Genomic DNA, 23,002 nt, shown 5'->3' on the forward strand with positions numbered 1-23,002 from the left:
TGGTACAGATTGCATATTAAGTATCAGATAATAAGATCTGTAGGTAGATACTCTCTTTAGACAGTGTGTACCACATATGATCTGCCTGCGATGTCGAACTTGTAGCATAGTTTATAGCTTCGTGAGCTCCTTCCAAACCTTTTTTCGCATTTTTTCTAAAAGATTCTGTGTCTTTCGTATTAATATAATAGTAGTATTATCTGAAAAGGTCAGTGTGATTTATTATAAATAATGTATTAGCTGAAATTCTTTTTGCAAACGCCAACGACTGATATGTTTCCCCCGTGGCCAGTAATCTTAACGTAACTGCCAGTCCATGTCACACAAAACTGCAAGTTTCTACTTTTACGAGGCTTAGTGGAAACAGTATACTCTATCTCTGGGTTTTATGGACTGCCTCATGCTTATATCTTTCCGGTGAATATCTTTATCAATTATGACGAGCAGCTTCGAAAAAAATCTCCTCTTTCATTCAAATGAAATTACTAAACGAATCTCGATCTTCAAACCTATGTGATGAAGCACTTTGCTCCAGAGTGCTTGTAGTCATAGAAGAATCGAGAATATGGATATCACGCATCCGCAAACTGACATTAGACACTATACTTTAACTGTATTGAATTTAAAACCGACAATAGGATGAAGATTAAACTGAGTTAACGAATAACTTCTACTGTTATGTATCTCAGATCGTTGCACAGGTTTCTGTAGTGTTCCTCTCTCAGCATTTCAATGTTCAACACACCGACGACTCCAGATTCTTCTTCGCGATTTTCTGCGCTCTTCTTCGGCAGCCGCTAACCGAGCTAACGCAGCTATTTTACGCGCGTCCATTTTTGTAAAGAAACTGGGTGATTTACGCGCTAGATGGATCCTGGAACCGTTGCTGGAGGCAAACCGCAATGAGGAGCACGTTCCGTGAGATGTAGCAGGTCTTTGCAGAGCGTGCAACAACCACGACGGGAAACACGTACGGCGTGCTTCGCAATAACGACGCGAAAGCTGAAAGCGTTCTCTGGTGTTCCAGGCGAGTGTCCAAGTCTAATGAGCTTACAGTCGCTCTGTAGGAGACGTACTCGTATCAGAGTGTCGAGGCAGTAGCCAGCTGTAGGTGACGCTCAACACAGGCAACAGACTTGGCGATTTTTGCTTCTGCGATAACTTGAAGTGTCGTGTTTTTGTATGACTGAAGTGTTTCATTTCATATAATAGACAGAGGGTTGTGGTAGCTCTTCTCCTAATGGCGGGGTAGTGATTTTGGCTGCTGTTATCTTGTTACTGTTTGTTCCAAGTTCCACGCAATATCTCACTGAAGTCCTCAACGAACGCGCTTTCCAGTGGCACAGAAGTCTGTTTTTTTTTTGTTTTTTTTTGTTTTGTTTTTTTTTTTTTAAAAAAAAAGGATGTCTTAGGTTGTCAGCTATAAATATTAAAGATTACTGGCGCACCACAGAAAATTCGACCCTGCACAAGCATTAGAGACGTGGAAACGCAGTCAGCATATTGGCGAGAGCCCCGGGGCACGCAGTTGGCGCGTGTCTGTCCCGGCAGACGACGCATGCACCAGTCGCAAGGCCAGCCACAGGCGAGCAGTTATTCTGGGCGGACGCGTCGTTCGTCGTTATCGCAAGCTGAAACGGCGGACGCATTTGCAGAGGAGAACTACTCCAAACAGAAGGAAACCGAAAACTGCGCTATCCGCATTTTCTCCGTCAACTGCGCGCCGTTATAGCTTGGACGCTGGAAACTGTAAACAGAGCTGTCGTAAGTAAAATACTTCCTGTGAGAGCAGCAGCGTCGCCACGATCTCTGAACACATGACCCTGGACAAATCAGTGGTTACCAGGCACAACTTCGTAACGACGTTAAAGGAAACCGTAAGGTAAATATCTATGAAGTGAGCATTCTGATGCGCCGACATACAGGGTGTTTCATAAAGGACTTTACAACTTTGAAAATTCATAGAAATTAATTCGAAGTACCTAGAGATGTAGGGAAATACACCAAGTTTTGTCTCGCGTAGTTCGTTAGTGTCGAATCGCACCGTAAGGAGCGCTAGTAGCAGTTGCGTTAAAGATGGCTGCCTTCACTGGACTCGAGCGTGCGTTTTGGTTTGAAGAATCGAAGTCGGCGGCAACAGTTCAGCGTAATTTCCGTACCAAGTACACTAAAGATCCTCCTAGTAGGCCTACAGTTTATGAGTGGCATATGCCAAACGTTTTGTAGAAAAATGGTGCTCCGTAAGACTTGGGAAATTATCAGGACATCCATGCACATCTCACGACGTCGTTAAGGGAGCGAGACAACGTTTAGTCAACAGACCTACGAAATCGACCCGACGTGCATCTCGCGAACTGCATATCCCACATACGACTGTTTGGCGGGTGCAGAGAAACAGTTTCCACTTGAAACTATACAGATTGACGATCGTACAAGCAATAAAAGACCCAGATAAAATTGCTCGCAAGAACTTCTGTGTGGATATTTTAAATCGTGCGGTAGGTGGTGTAGCACTTAGCAGCCCCATCAGACAAACAAATCAGTAACAGCTTGCACTGTACGTGCTTGAGCATTGTCCTGCAAAATGATGGTCAAGTCCTGCAGAAAGTGTCTTCACTTCTGCCTCTAAGCTAGTCGCAGGTTGTGTTCCAAAAATGAACAGCATAGAGACAGAAGTGATGAGACTTTTTGCAGGACCGGACCATCATTGTGCGGCACAATGATCAAGCACGTACAGTGCAAGCTGTTACTGATTTCTTTGACTGATGGGGCTGCTACGTTCTATACCACCTACTGCGCCCCCCTGACTTAAGCCCTCGTTTAAGTTCAACTAGATTTCTAAGCTGAAGGAAACACTTCATGGCATTCGCTTCAGAACTGCTACAAATTCGTCGGGCAATAGACCGCGCCGCTCGAACTGTCAGCACAACTGGCACTGCTAAGAGTATCCTACGGCTTCCACATCGCTGGCAATGGGTTATACACAATGCTGGTGACTACTTTGAAGGTCAGCAAAACTTTGAAAAACGTATCTATTTTGTACGAGCTGTAAATAAATAGTTACCACTATTAAAGTTCCAACCCTCGTATATAAATCTTATCGCAAGTTGAACATAGTTCGAAATGTGTACACTTTCAACGGATTGACTGGTAGAACACTACAGAATTTTAGGCACCACTTCTCTCTTAAATATACTGCTATTCCAATGTATATCTAAGCCTTCCAGTATTAACTTTTATCACTGTGGCTCGATATTTTTCAGTACATGAAGTGCTTCTTACTGGTGTGACAACAGTAATCAAACCTTTGTGGTGTTTACCTACGAAACGCAATTTTTCCTCCTTTGATATTTAAGTTTCGTCTTAACGCTAAATATAAACAAACAACGCTGAACAAATCGCGAAACATTCCAAGTTTGCTGTTGGCGACTTGCACAATGCACCATGCACACTCCATAGTCATTCCTACTTTATGCCCTTAGCAGACGCTGTACAGTCAGAGAAACATGCAGGGCTGTTTGCTATCTAACGGGGTCGATGGAGCTATTAGCGTCCCCCCGTCGGAGAAGGGTTAATCACTGTTAGCATTAGCAAATTCTGCCGCAAGCACGACGGTTCACCATAATTTGGATGACTATTAAGTACTGTTGATGATGACGACGTAGGATGCCCTCGTTGAAGCGTGACGCGACAAAATATCCGAGAATACAGGGTGTTTAAAAAGATTCATCTCATTGCACAAGAGCATATCTTCTACATTAATGAGGAAAGATACTTCGGGTGAGTTATAACTTAAGCATCGAACCTGAAAGTTTACATTGCCGCCAGTTGTAAGTCTCGGTGCGGTTTTCATACAGAGTTTGGCATTCCACTTTCAGATTAAAGCTTTCAATGCTGCCACGAATAGTTTCAGTACATTGGTTGCTTATGCAAGCCTACGGTCGCCCAGAGTGACCGCTTAAGTCGCAGAGCTTAATCAACAGTTTTTTGTAGGCAGCCTGCAGTAATCTGCTTGTCGTGCCAGCCAAGAATTCGACGTTCCTCACGTGTTGTCTGGCGTATTTTTTGGTGAAGGCTCAACAGCTACAAAGCCTTCATGCCGATGGTAAACGACAAAGAAAAAACTTTGACCCTAAACGTAGCTGCAATAGATACCATAGTCTGTCAATCTATGCGAAAGATATACCCACGGAAAAATTGGTTAGTTCTTTTGAAATAAAAAGCGTTGTAGTCCTATCCATACGTTATAATTCACATCAAGTTTCTATTTTCATTTGTGTAAAAAATATAGTTTTGTGAAATCGGATGAATCATTTTGAACACCTTGCATTTTATTCGTTCACGATGCGGTCGAAGCAGAATGTGTTCAACGATACTAGGTGTGATGTCACTGTAGGCAGATTTTTGTAGTAGTGTGTGATGTTTACACCGCAAGCAACCTGCCTTGCGTTCTCCTACATTACGAGGAGTTGCGCCGAATTCATGTGCAGTCTTTTTAGTAAAGAGGGATCTACCCACCTCTCAGGTTTCACCGAAGAAACAGCCATGTCAATTGTTTTCCAGCCATTCTATTTTAGGAGTCAAGGTAATATGCCTTCTGAGGATTTGTTCCTTGCGAGACTGGTTTTGAAAGAACGAAGACCGAGGTAGAACACCCCGTCGACTACGATGTCAACAGTACAAACTCGAACTGGTTAAGAATGGGTTAGACTGTCGGCACTGTTCTAGTCAATGAATCTATTCCGGTATTTGCCTTAACCTATTTAGGAAAATTGTGCGTTGCTGGTAAGTTAGTACCTGTAAATATCCTGGAAACGTTTACAAGCGTTGAGAGTGCGCTGTACTGTCTATTTCAGCTTTGTCTTATTTTGATCTTGTCCATGTTGAATAGCGCTGAAGTGAGTCCAGCAATTCTTGTTCTCGTAATCATTCTTCGAGCTCTTATTATTCTAGAAAGTGGTGCTGGATCGTAGAATCCGATAAAATAAATATTCCTTCCGCATAGAATCGTTCATATTTACAATCCTCATCCCCTACTAGTCTCTCCTGTAGCATTTCAGTTACATAGAATTAGCATGATGTTTGCAAACAGGCATCTCCAGTTAAAATAATGTGTATATCACAATTTTAAAAATACTTGGTTCCGCCCGGGATCGAACCGGGGACCTTCTGCGTGTAAAGCAGACGTGATAACCACTACACCACGAAACCACGTCGTGTCCTGAGGTGAAAGATAAGAGTCACATCATAAGTGGATTCCGTTATTATCTTGACTGCAGAGTAGCCATTGTTAGGATAAGCCTATACATTTTTCGGGAGAGAACGACCTTGACATCGTAATTATTTATTAAATGTTTGTTTTCAAGATTAATTCGCTCGATGCCGAAGCTAGACTGTGAGAACAAGACGAATACGACAAGCAGTTTCTGATGGAGTTCCTCTTCGGAACGATGTGCCACTCTTTCAGGAAGGTCGTGCTTTCTCAATGGGTAGGCGGGCGTCATCGGGGTATTTCTCCCCGGCAGCTCTACAAGCACTTCCTGTAGCACAGCGCAGAGATGATTACGGCGCTCGTTAAACAAATCGTCGAGTCAAGTGGCACAGGATTTAAGATTTAGATGTTTCGTATTCGGTATGAGCGGGACGGAAATCACTCTAATTTAAATTTTTTGCGTTTTTTCGAAATACTTAACGGTGAACGCTATAAGCATTCCGTCGCTTGGCTACTAGCGGTGCACTCCCCGTAACTGTTCGCTTAAGATCGTGTTCTGGTTGAAACACCCGTAGTATTCCTGAGGGAACGGGGTATGAGTCACAGCAAGACACATGTGGTCGATGCAGCTCCGCACTCGTGTTTCTTCTGGGATGCACAAAAGCGTGTAAGCAAAAATAACAGCTGTAGCTCAACCGAGATCACCTTGCAGACATTTATATAAGGACCTCGTGATATTCACAGTACCTTCGCTACACATATATTCACTTATGAAATTTGTTAATAATAACCCACCGCAATTCAAAAATAATAGCGAAATACTTAGCTACAACACTAGAAAAAAGGATGAATTCCACTATTCTGGATGAAATCTGACTTTGGCACAGAAAGGGGTGAACTATGCTGCCACAAAGATCTTTGGCCATTTCCCAAATAGTATTAAAGTGTGACAGATAGCCAACCAACACTTAAAATCAAATTAAAAGAATTTTATAATGTAAACTACTTCTATTCAATAGACGAATTTTTAGATATGAGGTAGTAACTCTCTCTCTCTCTCTCTCTCCCTCTCCCCCCCCCCCCCCTTCTCCCTCCCTCTCTCTCTCTCTCTCTCTCTCTCTCTCTCTCTCTCTCTCTCTCTCTCTGAAAGGCCTCCTCGAGCACGCAGAAGTGCCGCAACACGACTTGCCATGTTTGAAGTAGTGTTGGAGGGAACTGACACCATGAATCCTGCAGGGCTGTCCCTAAATTCGTAAGAGTGCGAGGGGGTGGAGGAATGCACTTTGCAAGGCATCACAGATACGCTCAATAATGTTCATGTCTGGGGAGTGTGGTGGCCACCGGGAGTGTTTAAACTCAGAAGAGTGTTCCTGGAGCTACTCCGTAGTAATTGAAAAAAATGTTCCAATGTGTGTGAAATCTTATGGGACTTAACTGCTAAGGTCATCAGTCCCTAAGCTTACACACTACTTAACCTAAATTATCCTAAGGACAAACACACACACACCCATGCCCGAGGGAGGACTCTAACCTCCGCCGGGACCAGCCGCACAGTCCATGACTGCAGCGCCTGAGACGGCTCGGCTAATCCCGCGCGGCCCGTAGTAATTCTGGACGCGTGGAGTGCATTGTTCTGCTGTAATTGCCAAAGTCCATCGGAATGCACAATGGACATGAATGGACGCAGGTCATCAGACAGGACGCTTACGTACGTGTCACATGTCAGAGTCGTATCTAAACGAATCAGAGGTCCCATATCACACCAACTGCACACACCCCACATCTTTTCAGAGGCTATACCAGCCTGAACAGTCGCCTGCTGATATGCAGGGTGCATGGATTCATGAGGTAGTCTCCATGCCCATAACAACTCGAAACAATTTGAAACGAGACTTGTCGGACCAGGCAACATGTTTCCAGCCATCAATAGCTCAATGTCGGTGTTGATGGGCCCAGGCGAGGCGTAAAGCTTTGTGTCGTGCAGACATCAACGGCACACGAGTGGACGTTCGGGTTCGAAAGCCCATATCGATGATGTTTCGTTGAATGATTCGCACTGTGACACTTGTTGATGGCCCAGCATTGAAATCTGCAGCGATTTGAGGAGGGGTCCCACTTCTGTCATGTTGAACGATTCTCTTCAGTCGTCGGTGGTCCCGTTCTCGATGGATCTTTTTCAGGCAGAAGTGATGTCGAAGATTTGATGTTTTACCGGATCCCGGATATTCACGATACACTCGTCGTACGAGAAAATCCGCACTTCATCTCTACGTCGGAGATGCTTTTTCCCATCGTTCGTGCGCCAACTATAACACCACGTTCAAACTGACTTAAATCTTGATAACCTGCCATTGTAGCAGCTGTAACCGATCTAACAACTGCGCCAGTCACTTATCTTATATAGGCGTTGCCGACTGCAGCGCCGAATCCTGCCTGTTTACATATCTCTGTATTTGAATGTATACAGGGTGTTACAAAAAGGTACGGCCAAACTTTCAGGAAACATTCCTCACACACAAAGAAAGAAACTATGTTATGTGGGCATGTGTCCGGAAACGCTTACTTTCCATGTTAGAGCTCATTTTATTGCTTCTCTTCAAATCGCATTAATCATGGAATGGAAACACACAGCAACAGAACGTACCAGCGTGACTTCAAACACTTTGTTACAGGAAATGTTCAAAATGTCCTCCGTTAGCGAGGATACATGCATCCACCCTCCGTCGCAAGGAATCCCTGATGCGCTGATGCAGCCCTGGAGAATGGCGTATTGTAACACAGCCGTCCACAATACGAGCACGAAGAGTCTCTACATTTGGTACTGGGGTTGCGTAGACAAGAGCTTTCAAATGCCCCCATAAATGAAAGTCAAGAGGGTTGAGGTCAGGAGAGCGTGGAGGCCATGGATTTGGTCCGCCTCTACCAATCCATCGGTCACCGAATCTGTTGTTGAGAAGCGTACCAACACTTCGACTGAAATGTGCAGGAGCTTCATCGTGCATGAACCACATGTTGTGTCGCACTTGTAAAGGCACATGTTCTAGCAGCACAGGTAGAGTATCCCGTATGAAATCATGGTAACGTCCTCCATTGAGCGTAGGTGGAAGAACATGGGGCCCAATCAAGACACCACCAACAATGCCTGCCCAAACGTTCACAGAAAATCTGTGTTGATGACGTGATTGCACAATTGCGTGCGGATTCTCGTCAGCCCACACATGTTGATTGTGAAAATTTACAATTTGATCACGCTGGAATGAAGCCTCATCCGTAGAGAGAACATTTGCACTTAAATGAGGATTGACACATTGTTGGATGAACCATGCGCAGAAGTGTACCCGTGGAGGCCAATCAGCTGCTGACAGTGCCTGCACAAGCTGTACATGGTACGGAAACAACTGGTTCTCTCGTAGCACTCTCCATGCACTGACGTGGTCAATGTTACCTTGTACAGCAGCAACTTCTCTGACGCTCACATTTGGCTTATCGTCAACTGCACGAAGAATTGCCTCGTCCATTGCAGGTGTCCTCGTCGTTCTAGGTCTTCCCCAGTCGCGAGTCATAGGTTGGAATGTTCCGTGCTCCCTAAGACCCCGATCAATTGCTTCGAACATATTCCTGTCGGGAATCCTTCGTTCTGGAAATCTGTCTCGATACAAACGTACCGCGGCACGGCTATTGCCCCGTGCTAATCCATACATCAAATGGGCATCTGCCAACTCCGCATTTGTAAACATTGCACTGACTGCAAAACCACGTTTGTGATGAACACTAACCTGTTGATGCTACGTACTGATGTGCCTGATGCTAGTACTGTAGAGCAATGAGTCGCATGTCAACACAAGCACCGAAGTCAACATTACCTTCCTTCAATTGGGCCAACTGGCAGTGAATCGAAGAAGTACAGTACATACTGACGAAGCTAAAATGAACTCTAACATGGAAATTAAGCGATTCCGGACACATGTCCACATAACATCTTTTCTTTATTTGTGTGTGAGGAATGTTTCCTGAAAGTTTGGCCGTGCCTTTTTGTAACACCCTATATATATATATATATGAGATTAATCGACGAAAAAAATATTTCAGAATTTCGCGTGATTGTCTGCAGCCTTAAAAATAGTTACTTTAATTAGACTGTTGGTCGTGCGCAACATACCGACACAGTAGCTCAGCGTGTTCTGTCGAAGGGTTAGCTGCCCTCTATAATAAAAAAAAATTGAGTGAATGGTTTAATGGTGAACTAAAGCGGATGAAATGGGGCATCCGTCCCGAACAATTGCAAGGAACAATAACGAACAAAGTGGGTTGAGAAAATAAAAGAAGAAAACCAGCTATCGTTCGGGGTTTTCTCCTCCAAAAGGTTTTTCAGTTTTAAGTCTTTATCGAAATGACTTTGATAGTTATTTTTACTAAGTTAACTGGCTTAAAAGTATTTTATTTTTATTCCTCTGTCACATCATTTTAATCAGCGTATTAACTGTTTCATCTGCTCTCATTTTTTCTTCCTGACGTTGTTTTTCCACTTGGAATCTTTGTGCACGTCAATTTCATTATTTTTAAAATGTCGATTTATCGGTTAAAAAACAAAGATGAAATAATCTATTCATTTTGACTGTGTAATATGTGAAAACTTTATTTTTCGCTACAATATATAGATTTTTTTGCATAGCAATTGTCGTGTAAATATTTAAAGGATAAGTTCTCATTGAACTATGCACAAAATAACGCGGATGAAGGTTTAAATGAAAGATGGGATTCTAAGTAAAACTAAATTCCGGCAAAATGAGGAAAGAAAATAACGGATGCAATAACAAGGAAGAAAATGTAATATGATAAAAGGGAAGAAATTATATCGAAAGATATAAACAACAGTAATTAAATTCACATGCACAAAAATTCCAAGTGGAAAAATAATGTCAGGAAGAAGGGAAATAACGTAAAAAGAAACAGAAAGAAAAAAATACATTTTTACCAGTTAACTGAATAAAAATAGCGATCAAAGTCATTTCGACAAAGATTTAAGAAATTTTCAGTGTACCTGAGGAGATTCGAGCTCCAAATATTTCACAAATGCGGACCGCAAGTTAACCGTTACGCTATGGTAACATCCTGTTTACTTTACTATTTTTAAAACTGTAGAGCATCATGTAAAATATCAAAATATATTTTTTGTCCGTTACTAAAAAACAATGGTCCACCAGGGCGAATGACTGCAAGGTGTGATATCTTGGACCTTAACTTACATCACCCTATACATTGTTTCAAAACGTCAATCTCACCACTTAGGGATCTCCCTTGTAAGACAAGGTCAGCCTTATTACAGTCCACACCGACAGCGCTCTACGTCTGTCCCGGAGCCCACGGAACAGGCATCACTGAGAGAAGACGGCGCCGGAGAGAAACGTATGATTGAGTGGCGGCTGGCCCCTACCGCTCGACTCGCTGAAATGTCAGAGTAATGATAATGGAGACATAGATGACCTTTTCACTTTAATTTTTTTGTTGAATTATGCAAAGCTATTGTACTTGAAATCTGTGCCTTAATCGAGGGTTTCTTTCTGAGTAAGCTACTCAGATCGAGCTATATTGAGCCACAGAAGCTATAATTAATTATTTAATGGAAAGCTTCTTAATACAACACATTCTTAAAACGGATTAAGAGGGAGAAAATAATTTCTCCAAGCCCCATATAAATTCCTAACCCCATTAGAGATAGTCCTGAAAATTTCTGTTTGTGAGTTTTTAATATCTATGAAAATACTTGTAGAATTGGAAAAGCAAAACTTGGTGCACATAGATAAGGAAATGAAGTGAACTTTTCATGCATCAGTTATACAATGCATGCGTCCCACGTTCTTTATTTTAAATTCTGCAAGTATTTTCATAACTATTAAAAAGTCACAACCACAAATTTTCAGGATTATCTATATAGGGCTAGGAATCTGTAGGAGGGTAGAAGAAGTTATTTTATAGTTTTTAGTCTCTTTTAAAAAACGTGTTATATTAAGAAGGTTTTCAATTAAATGATTATTAGAAAATAATCACTTAATTTCTAATGTTGCCTGAGTGTAGAATTTTTTCATTTCATTGCAAACATTTCGAATAGATTACAACAGATACATGTGGTGAATCTCAGGATTACTTCAATCTCTCTTCTACCTGAATCAACCAATTCGTTGTTTTTCCTACGATTGCCTCACCACGACTTCGAACGTAAAAATTAGAGAGACTTGAGCTCACACGGGGACTTCCCAGCAGCCGTTCTAACCACGAAACATTCGCACGAGGGACAGTAGGTAGGGAAAATAGCAGTGGTACACAAAGCACCCTAAGCCACATACCAGACTCGGAAACGATTTAACATTTCATTGTCGTTGAGTCCTGAGCTATGTTGAAATTTTCAAGTCTGTAACTCATCAGAGAGTAATTGTGGTAAACAAAGTACCCTCCGCCACACATCACATAAGAAAACGAGCTAAAATTCGATTGTCATTAAGTTTTTGAGCTATGTTGAAACTTCCACGCCTCTAGCTCAACGGGAAGTTAGTTTAAAATCAATTGCAAAATTTTTTGTGGAACAAACCGACAAGAAAGCGACCTAATAAAAACGTATTAAGTAGCTGTGCTATTCGCTGTGCTTCATAGATAAGTTTCTTATCGAGCTGTTCAAACCGAAGTTTTCCATGGTTTCCCTAACTGAGCTAATGCGAATGCAGGAATAGTTCCTTTGAAAAGGACACTTCGATTTCTTTCCCTTCCTCTTTTTTATCTGTACTTATGCTTCGTCTCTAAATTCATCGTCGACGAGACGTTAAACCTTTTCGAAAAACACGTTAGCTCGCGAACTGTAGCAAAAGGAAACAGCATTAATCACTTCATCCTCCCATACGATACATACAGGATTCGCTCCCTGCTGTGAAGTGCGGAGTGATTACGGTGTACGTAGGCTGTTTAGGTTTTTATGTTGGTAACGCCACGTAACGCTCTGAATGAAAATCACTGACTGCGCTGTGTGCAGTCTGCGACTGATTTGCATGGTTGGAATATTCTAGTGTTGGGCAGTCGGACGTTAACAGCGCGTAGCGTTGCGCAGTTGGAGGTGAGCTGCCAGCAGTGGTGGATGTGGGGAGAGAGATGGCAGAGTTTTGAGAGCGGATGATCTGGACGTGTGTCCATCAGAGAGAGTAAATTTGTAAGACTGGATGTCATGAACTGATATATATACATTATGACTTTTGAACACTATTAAGGTAAATACATTGTTTGTTCTCTATCAAAATCTTTCATTTGCTAAGTATGCCTATCAGTAGTTAGTGCCTTCAGTAGTTAGAATCTTTTATTCAGCTGGCAGCATTGGCGCTCGCTGTATTGCAGTAGTTCGAGTAACGAAGATTTTTGTGAGGTAAGTGATTCAGGAAAGATATAGGTTATTGTTAGTCAGGGCCATTCGTTTGTAGGGATTTTTGAAAGTCAGACTGCGTTGCGCCAAAAATACTGTGTATCAGTTTAGTGTTGATCAGAATAAGTATAGAGAGAAATGTCTGAGTACTTTCAGTTTTGCTCAGCTGTTTGAAAATCAAATAACGTAAGGGGTTTACCAGCACAGTAATTCACTCATTTTGCTAATAGGACGTTTCAACGGGGGGGGGGGGGAGGGGGGGGGGGGGGGAATGTGGGGTGATACTGATACATTGGGCGTGTCCCTCTCAGACTCAGCAGGTTGGCAACACACCCACTGGCACCTACTCACCTTTATTGGGAAGAATTTTAAAACTATACATTTACAGAGAGAACCTGCAGACTAGTCCTATGGACCTGCAGGCAGGCAATTGTACTCGGTCTCAGTAAAGATGTGCGGCTACCACAGAGAGTGTTGCAAAAATGGAATCCCCTCGCCCCCTCCCCATCCGCCACAGGAGAGCCCGAAACAGGGGGGCTGAGGAAACATAAGCATGCGTTGCTGCTTCGGATCACGTTCAAATTTAGTCGAATGGTCTTGAACGATCCCTAGTGACTTCATCCTACATACGAGAGCAAAAATTGTGGTCACCCTCCATGTCAGCGGGGTCGACCACTTACTATCGTAACGCTACCCCACAGTGTTCTTAAAGAGATGTTGAAACGTCCGTGGATATCAGCCGTGTCCCAGGTTGTCATGGACGTCAACCTGTTCCCCATCGCCCTGAGAACTGTTGTTTTTGGCCGTGAAATTTGTGGGAACCACGCCAGTAGGAAAGGGGTGGTTACATTCACACCCTTTATGACTCCTCCTGAGGTCATTTCGTATCGTCTTCGAAATCTTTTACTCGGCACCTACAAGAAAACTACATCATTTCAACATTGGATGTCGCTGTTCATCGCAGAGGCGTCAAAAGAAGGGGTGCAGTTTTGGTAAGGGAGGGGGGGGGGGGGGAAACACGTCCATTGCGGTGTTGGGCAGAATTGTGTGAAATCTGGTGCCAATGTGGCATCATTAACCTACCTTACGTGTCACCCGAACTTGTGAGCTCTGGCCTTTCTTTCTTTTTATATATATAGAGGCGAAATTTATAGGCACTTATGAGCCAAATTTCGAACTTAAACATCGCAGTGGGAGGCAATAAAAGAGCTTCAATTCTGTAATTGTGTTGAGTAGCTTAGTATACTGTTCTATTCCAGTTTCAGAATATACAGTATATCTTTTTTTTATTAGTACTAGGTCCTTTTCTTATTACAATTGCCAATTCCTACTACCTTTCCCCCATATCGCAACACATCAGGGGCCCGCTGCTAGCTGGGACGTAGTCGATGCCTTCCACGGTCTGATACTGGATCGGAAATATACCTGAAATACCGACGGCCTGTTAATATTTATCTCGCCTAGAAACTGGGGTAAGTTTCCTTTCATTTACGTCGCCTGCGATTGCAAAGTCCGTGCTAGACAGCTTAGTTGTCTCAGCACATAGTGAAGTACGTAGGAGATTGTGTTACAGTACGGGATGCTAGGATCTGGTCCCCTTGTTGCGCTTTAGAAAATGCTAAATGCAGAAGAATATGAACACATTTTACAGCATTGTGTATTGCATACAGCAGAAGAGAGAATGATTTTCTGTATCAGAATGGCTATACACCGTGTTATAAAGCAACATTTGTGAGGCAATGCTTTGTGGACAGTAACATTGCTGAAATGGAGCAGCCTGTCTAGAGTGCCAACCTCAACACAGTGAAACCCCTGTGTGGTGGGTTAGAATGTCGACTTTGCTCCAGACCCAAGCGTTCAGCATCACTACATTCTCTGGTTTCGGCTCAGGTAAAATAGGACACCATTCGTCCACAGACATTGAGACTACCCACTGAAGTGTGTTGTCGTCCGAAGAGCGAGGTGCCAAAGCAAATTAGGTACCTAGCAACGCAACAGCAAGAAAAGATAATCGCAGAAGCCTCATCAACGAGTCAGCAGCCCCGCCCAGAAACTTCTCGCTACACCCCTCAACCGCACTTCTACACTACTGGCCATTAAAATTGCTACACCAAGAAGAAATGCAGATGATAAACGGGTATTCATTGGACAAATATATTATACTAGAACTGACATGTGATTACATTTTCACGCAGTTTGGGTGCATAGATGCTGAGAAATCAGCACCCAGAACAACCACCTCTGGCTGTAATAACGGCCTTGATACGCCTGGGCATTGAGTCAAACAGAGCTTGGATGGCGTGTACACGTACAGCTGCCCATGCAGCTTCAACACGATACTACAGTTCATCAAGAGTAGTGACTGGCGTATTGTGACGAGCCAGTTGCTCAGCCCCCATTGACCAAACGTTTTCAATTGGTGAGAGATCTGGAGAATGTGCTGGCCAGGGCAGCAGTCGAACATTTTCTGCATCCAGAAAGGCCCGTAAAGGACTTGCAACAGGCGGTCGTGGATTATCCTGCTGAAATGTAGGGTTTCTCAGGGATCGAATGAAGGGTAGAGCTACGGGTTGTAACACATCTGAAATGTAACGTCCACTATTCAAAGTGCCGTCAATGCGAACAAGAGGTGACCGAGACGTGTAACCAATGGCACCCCATACCATCACGCAGGCCAGCACGCCAGGCCAGTATCGCCAGTATGGCGATGACGAATACACGCTTTCAATGTGCGTTCACCGCGATGTCACCAAACACGGATGCGACCATCACGATGCTGTTGATTCATCCGAAAAAATTACGTTTTGCCATTCGTGCACCCAGGTTCGTCGTCGAGTACACCATCGCAGGCGCTCCTGTCTGTGATGTAGCGTCAAGGGTAACCGCAGCCATGGTCTCCGAGCTGAGAGTCCATGCTGCTGCAAACGTCGTCGAACTGTTCGTGCAGATGGTTGTTGTCTTGCAAACGACCCCATCTGTGACTCAGGGATCGAGACGTGGCTGCACGATCCGTTACAACCACGCGGGTAAGATGCCTGTCATCTCGACTGCTAGTGATACGACGCCTTTAGGATCCAGCACGGCGTTTCGTATTACCCTCCTGAACCCACCGATTCCATATTCTGCTAGCAGTCATTGGATCTCGACCAACGCGAGCAGCACTGTCGCGATACGATAAACGGCAACGGCGATAGGCTACAATCTGACCTTTATCAAAGTCGGAAACGTGATGGTACGCATTTCTCCTCCTTACACGAGGCATCACAACAATATTTCACCAGGCAACGCCGGTCAACTGCTGTTTGTGTATGAGAAATCGGTTGGAAACTTTCCTCATGTTTGGACGTCGTAGGTGTCGCCACCGGCGCCAACCTTGTGTGAATGCTCTGAAAAGCTAATCATTTGCATATCACAGCATCTTCTTCCTGTCGGTTAAATTTCGCGTCTGTAGGATGTCATCGTCTTGGTGTAGCAATTTTAATGGCCAGTAGTGTACTTAACGGGCCGAGCACAGCACTGCTCAGTCCAGTCCGTGATCATCGACTAAGACGGTAGCATCGGCTTGTAGCCATCTATGTGAGCATTGTATCAGGCAGAATACCAAGTAAAAGTAATTGTTAAATGTACTCAGAGCGAGAGAGTTGTATTTTGTGTGTCTCAAGTGGTACGTTAATGTTCAAAGAGAGTTGTAAATACTCAGTCCTGAGGAAATGGATTGTACCACATTAGGTACGGGGGCATTCAGTAAATAACGCTAAACTTTTTTTCTCAGCCAATTTCGGTTGAAAAAATGCGGAATTTGTTGGGGACATTGTTTCACGAAGTTCCGATAGATGCGGGCTCTATATGTAGCCCTCAAAATGACGTCTGTAACGGAAGTGCGCTCCAAGCAAAGAGCTGTGACTGAATTCTCTTGGTGGAAATTAAGAGCATCGCAGATATTCATAGGAGCTCGCCGAATGATTACGGAGAACTGACTGTGAACAAAAGCACGGTGAGTCGTTGAGCAATGCATCTGTCATCGTCACAATGAGATTGCGCAAACTTTTCTGATTTCCCGCTTGTCGGCGAGCCACACGCAGCTGTGACTCCTGCGGTGCTGAAACGTGAGGACACTCTCATTCGAAGTGATCGACACATCACAAACAAACAACTCGCTGCACAAGTGGACGCCTCTGTTGGCAGTGCTGACACACTCGTCCACCAGCTGTGATACTCGAAGCTGTGTGCCCTCTGGGTTCCTCCCCGTCTAATAGATTTTATTTATTTATTTAATCGTGTGGCTAGGGCCACCGTCAGGCAGGCCATTCGCCGGATGCTGGTCTTTCAATTTGACGCCACTTCGGCGACCTGCAGTCGATGAGGATGATAGGATGATAATGAGGACAGCACAACACCCAGTCCCTGGGCGGAGAAAATTCCCCGACCCAGCCGGGAATCGAACCCGGACCCAGAGAACTGACAATCCGTCACGCTGATCATTCAGCTACCGGGGGCGGACTAAGAGATTATAAAGAGTAATGGAGGACCATCTGTGCGGAATTGATTGCGCGTTAGCGAGGCTGATCGAGGCAATTTTTTGTCGAACATCGTCACAGTCGATGAAATATGGGTTCATCACTTCGAATCAGAAACAAAACGACAATTATGGAGTGGCGCACACCACTTCTCCTCCGAAAACAAAGTTCAGAGCCGCACTATGAGCCGGTAAATTCGTGGTGACCGTCTTCTGCGACTCTGAAGGGGCTGTTCTGATTGATGTGCTCCCCTCACGGTGCAACGACCAACTCTAAAGTTTACTGAGCTACCCTCAGGCAAGGCCTCACACAAGTTTCCGCACCCGAGAGGAGCCCACTAAACTTCACTGGACTGCTCTTCCTTGTCCACAGTACAGCCCGGATTTCGCACCTTCCGACTGCCATCTGTTTGGCCCAATGAAGGATGGACTCAGTACGCGGATGATGGGGAGGTTATTGATGCAGCAAGACGTCGACCATTAGAGTGGTACCAGGCGGGCATACAGCCCCTCCCAGTAAAATGGCGTAAGGCCGTCGCATTGAACTGAGATTATGTTGAAAAATTGGGTTTTGTAACCGAAAGAGTGGAGAATAATGTGCTGTATTGGAATCCTAAATGACACCAACTTGTTTTCAGGAAAAAATGTCACATTACCTATAGAAAGCCGGTCGTATATTGTTGTAATAATGTGAACAACATAAGGAACTCACCGTTGTCCTGATGAGTGTATTTTCGTCTGGTACAACACAATGCGTCCCCAGCAGAGTTCAAGCAGTCATACAGGCGAAGAGTGGAAACACCCGTTGATGTCTGCTGACAGGCATCCGTTTGCTTTCGAGCAGATAGTGTATTTGTTCGTCCAAGAGGCGAAATATTTTTTAAACGAATTCTGTTTCAGTTTACAAGAGAAAAAAACGTATGAAATAACATCAGTACAGCAATAATATTTCGTGTTAACGGTTATCTAGTGACAGTGTTTTATGTCAAAAGTTTTTCACTGCAAATCCATTTGAATTACCACTGTCACAGTCATTTTTACTGCACAGCCTTCTGAGTGTCATATACTGGTTGGTTATAATTACGCTGCAGCTACTCACATAGGTCCAGTGCGAGGTATAATTATCGTATGGTAGTGAAACTTCGTAGATATTCTAATGAGTTAACGCGGAACCGATTTACGCTGGAAAAAATTAGTTCCAATTTTTGGCCACCATGTGCAGGCTCAGACATGGTAATTGGATGTCTCTATAGGCCCCCTGGCTCAGCAGCTGCTGTGGCTGAGCACCTGAAGGATAATTTGGAAAATATTTCGAGTAGATTTCCCCACCATGTTACAGTTCTGGGTGGGGATTTTAATTTGCCGGATATAGACTGGGAGACTCAAACGTTCATAACGGGCGGCAGGGACAAAGAATCCAGTGAAATTTTTTTAAGTGCTTTATCTGAAAACTACCTTGAGCAGTTAAACAGAGAACCGACTCGTGGCGATAACATATTAGACCTTCTGGTGACAAACAGACCCGGACTATTTGAAACAGTTAACGCAGAACAGGGAATCAGCGATCATAAAGCGGTTACTGCATCGGTGATTTCAGCCGTAAATAGAAATATTAAAAAAGGCAGGAAGATTTTTCTGTTTAGCAAAAGTGACAAAAAGCAGATTACAGAGTACCTGACGGCTCAACACAAAAGTTTTGTCTCAAGTACAGATAGTGTTGAGGATCAGTGGACAAAGTTCAAAACCGTCGTACAACATGCGTTAGATGAGTATGTACCAAGCAAGATCGTAAGAGATGGAAAAGAGCCACCGTGGTACAACAACCGAGTTAGAAAACTGCTGCGGAAGCAAAAGGAACTTCACAGCAAACATAAACATAGCCAAAGCCTTGGAGCAAACAAAAATTAAGCGAAGCGAAATGTAGTGTGATGAGGGCTATGCGAAAGGCGTTCAATGAATTCGAAAGTAAAGTTCTATGTACTGACTTGGCAGAAAATCGTAAAAAATTTTGGTCTTATGTCAAAGCGGTAGGTGGATCCAGACACTCTGTGACCAAAATGGTACTGAAACAGAGGATGGCAGACTAAAGGCCGAAATACTAAATGTCTTTTTCGAAAGCTGTTTCTCAGAGGAAGACTGCACTGTAGTTCCTTCTCTAGATTGTCGTGCAGATGACAAAATGGTAGATATCGAAATAAACGACAGAGGGATAGAGAAACATTTAAAATCGCTCAAAAGAGGAAAGGCCGCTGGAGCTGATGGGATACCAGTTCGATTTTACACAGAGTACGCGAAGGAACTTGCCCCCCTTCTTGCAGCGGTGCACCGTAGGTCTCTAGAAGAGCGTAGCGTTACAAAGGATTGGAAAAGGGCACAGGTCATCCCCGTTTTCAAGAAGGGACGTCGAACAGATGTGCAAAACTATAGACCTATATCTCTAACGTCGATCAGTTGTAGAATTTTGGAACACGTATTATGTTCGAGTATAATGACTTTTCTGGAGACTAGAAATGTATTCTGTAGGAATCAGCATGGGTTTCGGGTAGATGCCGTGTTTCTTGACTTCCGCAAGGCGTTCGATACAGTTCCCCACAGTCGTTTAATGAACAAAGTAAGAGCATATGGACTATCAGACCAATTGTGTGATTGGATTGAAGAGTTCCTAGATAACAGAACGCAGCATGTCATTCTCAGTGACGAGAAGTCTTCCGAAGCAAGAGTGATTTCAGGTATGCCGCAGGGGAGTGTCGTAGGACCGTTGCTAATCACAATATATATAAATGACCTTGGGGATAACATCGGAAGTTCACTCAGGCTTTTTGCAGATGATGCTGTGGTGTATCGAGAGGTTGTAACAATGGAAAATCGTACTGAAATGCAGGAGGATCTGCAGCGAATTGACGCATGGTGCAGGGAATGGCAATTGAATCTCAATGTAGACAAGTTTAAAGTGCCGCGAATACACAGAAAGATAGATCCCTTATCATTTAGCTACAAAATAGCAGGTCAGCAATTGTAAGCAGTTAATTCCATAAATTATCTGGGAGTACGCATTAGGAGTGATTTAAAATTGAATGATCATATAAAGTTGATCGTTGGTAAAGCAGATGCCAGACTGAGATTCATTGGAAGAATCCTAAGGAAATGCAATCCGAAAACAAAGGAAGTAGGTTACAAAAAATGGCTCTGAGCTCTATGGGACTCAACTTTTGAGGTCATTAGTCCCCTAGAACTTAGAACTAGTTAAACCTAACTAACCTAAGGACATCACACACCTCCACGCCCGAGGCAGGATTCGAAACTGCGACCGTAGCGGTCTCGCGGTTCCAGACTGCAGCGCCTAGAACCGCACGACCACTGCGGCCGGCAAAGTAGGTTACAGTACGCTTGTTCGCCCACTGCTTGAATACTGCTCACCAGTGTGGGATCCGTACCAAATAGGGTTGATAGAAGAGATAGAGAAGATCCGAAGGAGAGCAGCGCGCTTCGTTACAGGATGATTTAGTAATAGCGAAAGCGTTATGGAGATGGTAGATAAACTCCAGTGGAAGACTCTGCAGGAGAGACGCTCAGTAGCTCGGTACGGGCTTTTGTTGAAGTTTCGAGAACATACCTTCACCGAAGAGTCAAGAAGTATATTGCTCCTTAATACGTATATCTCGGGAAGAGACCACGAGGTAAAATCAGAGAGATTGGAGCCCACACAGAAGCATACCGACAATCCTTCTTTCCACGAACAGTACGAGACTGGAATAGAAGGGAGAACCGATAGAGGTACTCAAGGTACCCTCCGTCACACACCGTCAGGTGGCTTGCGGAGTATGGATGTAGATGTAGATCTGGCGTTGTGAATGCAAGACACGTATAGAAATTTTTCCATATGAGATGGGTCAGGAACGGGACGTGGCTAGAAAATGTCAAACAGTCGACACAGGCACAACGTTGATTTCATTATTAATAGCCAGTTATACAATTGATTCAATACGAGCATTGGAGATGTCGACGGGATGCTGTGCAGCGCCACATTTGCACATGGTGGCCAAAATTGGAGCTACTTTTTTTTTTCCAGCGTAAAGCATTAGTACGAGGGTTGACTGAAAAGTAATGCCTCCACTTGCGTAACTCTTCAACAGCTGGCAGCATTGGTATGTGGCAGATACTGGCTTGTTCCGTAGCGTCTTCTCTACAGTTCCAGTTGGCGGGAAGTCTTAGCACTGAACGGTTGTGTTGTTACAGGGTAAAGTATGGAATCCGGCGCAGACAGTTGGTCAACGCGATTCAAGCAATGTGATTGTTCAAATGGCTCTGAGCACTATGGGACTCAACTGCTGAGGTCATTAGTCCCCTAGAACTTAGAACTAGTTAAACCTAACTAACCTAAGGACATCACAAACATCCATGCCCGAGGCAGGATTCGAACCTGCGACCGTAGCGGTCTTGCGGTTCCAGACTGCAGCCAAGCAATGTGAAGTCATTGAATTCTTGACAGCAGAAAGTGTCACCCCAAAGGAGATTCATCAGATAATGAAATCAGTTTAGGATGATTGTGTTGATGTGAGTACTGTGCGTCGATGGGAGAGTAAGTTTAAAGATGTTGAGGCGGGAACATCTGACCTGCGTGAGAAACAAAGTGTTGGACGTCCTGTGACAGCAACCACCGAGTTTGGCTCTGAGCACTATGGGACTTAACATTTGTGATCATCAGTCCCCTATAACTTAGAACTATTTAAACCTAACTAACCTAAGGACATCACACAACACCCAGTCATCACGAGGCAGAGAAAATCCCTGACCCCGCCGGGAATCGAACCCGGGAACCCGGGTGCGGGAACCGAGAACGCTACCGCACGACCACGAGCTGCGGACAACCACCGAGTTTCACAATCAAAATGTCAAGATATTGATTCAGGACGATCGTCGTATCACCCAGAGAGAAATTGCAAGCATAATCGGCATTTCACAAGAACATGTAGGTCACATTATTGCTTTGCTTGGCTATCGGAACATCTGTGCACGATGGGTACAGCAGAACTTAAGAGACTGCATCCACCACCGTACGGCGTCCTCCATACAGTCCAGATGTAGCAACGTCTGACTTCCACCCGTTCCCGATAATCACAGACCATCTGCAGGGACATCATTATGCTTCTGATGAAGACGTTGAGAGAACTGTGAGACTGTGGTTGGGGAAACAGAGTGTCGACTTCTTCCGTGACGGCTTCAGAAAACTTGTTCATTGTTGGCAGAAATGTATCCAATTGACTGGTGATTATGTTGAAAAGTGAATATTGATAATTAAAGATCACATTCTAAGGGTTATTTCTGCGTTTGATTTATTAAAATATTCCCATCCAAACCCAATTAACGAAGGTGCAGGCATTACTTTTGATTCAACTCTCGTGTATCTATCAATTTACACTGCCATACGATAGTTACAGGTCACACTGGATCTCCGTGAGAAGGAGCATTTTAATTACAAGGGGCGTTCAATAAGTAATGCAACAGTTTCTTTTCTGAAAGCAGATTAGTCTTATTCAGGATTCCAGTACACCATGCCATTCCCCATACTATTGGCTACAAAACCCTATTTCTCAACACATGTCCATTCAATGCGATGGCCTTACGCCACGTTACTGTGGTCGGCGTAGGAGCCCACGTCTTGCTGTATCAGTAACCTACCTCCCCGATATCCACATACTGCTTCCCGCAGAGTTCATCCTTCATTGGGCCAAACAGATCGGAAGGTGCGAGGTCTGGGCTGTAGGGTTGGTCCCAGCGGGCACACATCTTTGAATATCCCAGCTGGTGGACGAGTCAGCATTAGCAACAGAGGCGTCCACTTGTGCAGTGAGGTCTTCGACTGTGATCTGTG

The 23,002-nt window shown here is 44.1% G+C and overlaps 1 protein-coding gene and 1 non-coding gene across 3 annotated transcripts in view; both read right to left on the reverse strand.

Moving 5' to 3' along the window:
- Positions 1-23,002, reverse strand: part of LOC126481677 (juvenile hormone esterase-like) — a 499,150-nt gene that overhangs the window by 400,485 nt on the left and 75,663 nt on the right. The window lies entirely within an intron of this gene.
- On the reverse strand, positions 5,139-5,211 carry Trnav-uac (transfer RNA valine (anticodon UAC)). The gene has a single exon. It is a non-coding gene; the product is annotated as a tRNA-Val (tRNA).

The sequence above is a fragment of the Schistocerca serialis genome, chromosome 5, assembly GCF_023864345.2.
Source record: "Schistocerca serialis cubense isolate TAMUIC-IGC-003099 chromosome 5, iqSchSeri2.2, whole genome shotgun sequence".
NCBI classification, from domain to species: domain Eukaryota; kingdom Metazoa; phylum Arthropoda; class Insecta; order Orthoptera; family Acrididae; genus Schistocerca; species Schistocerca serialis.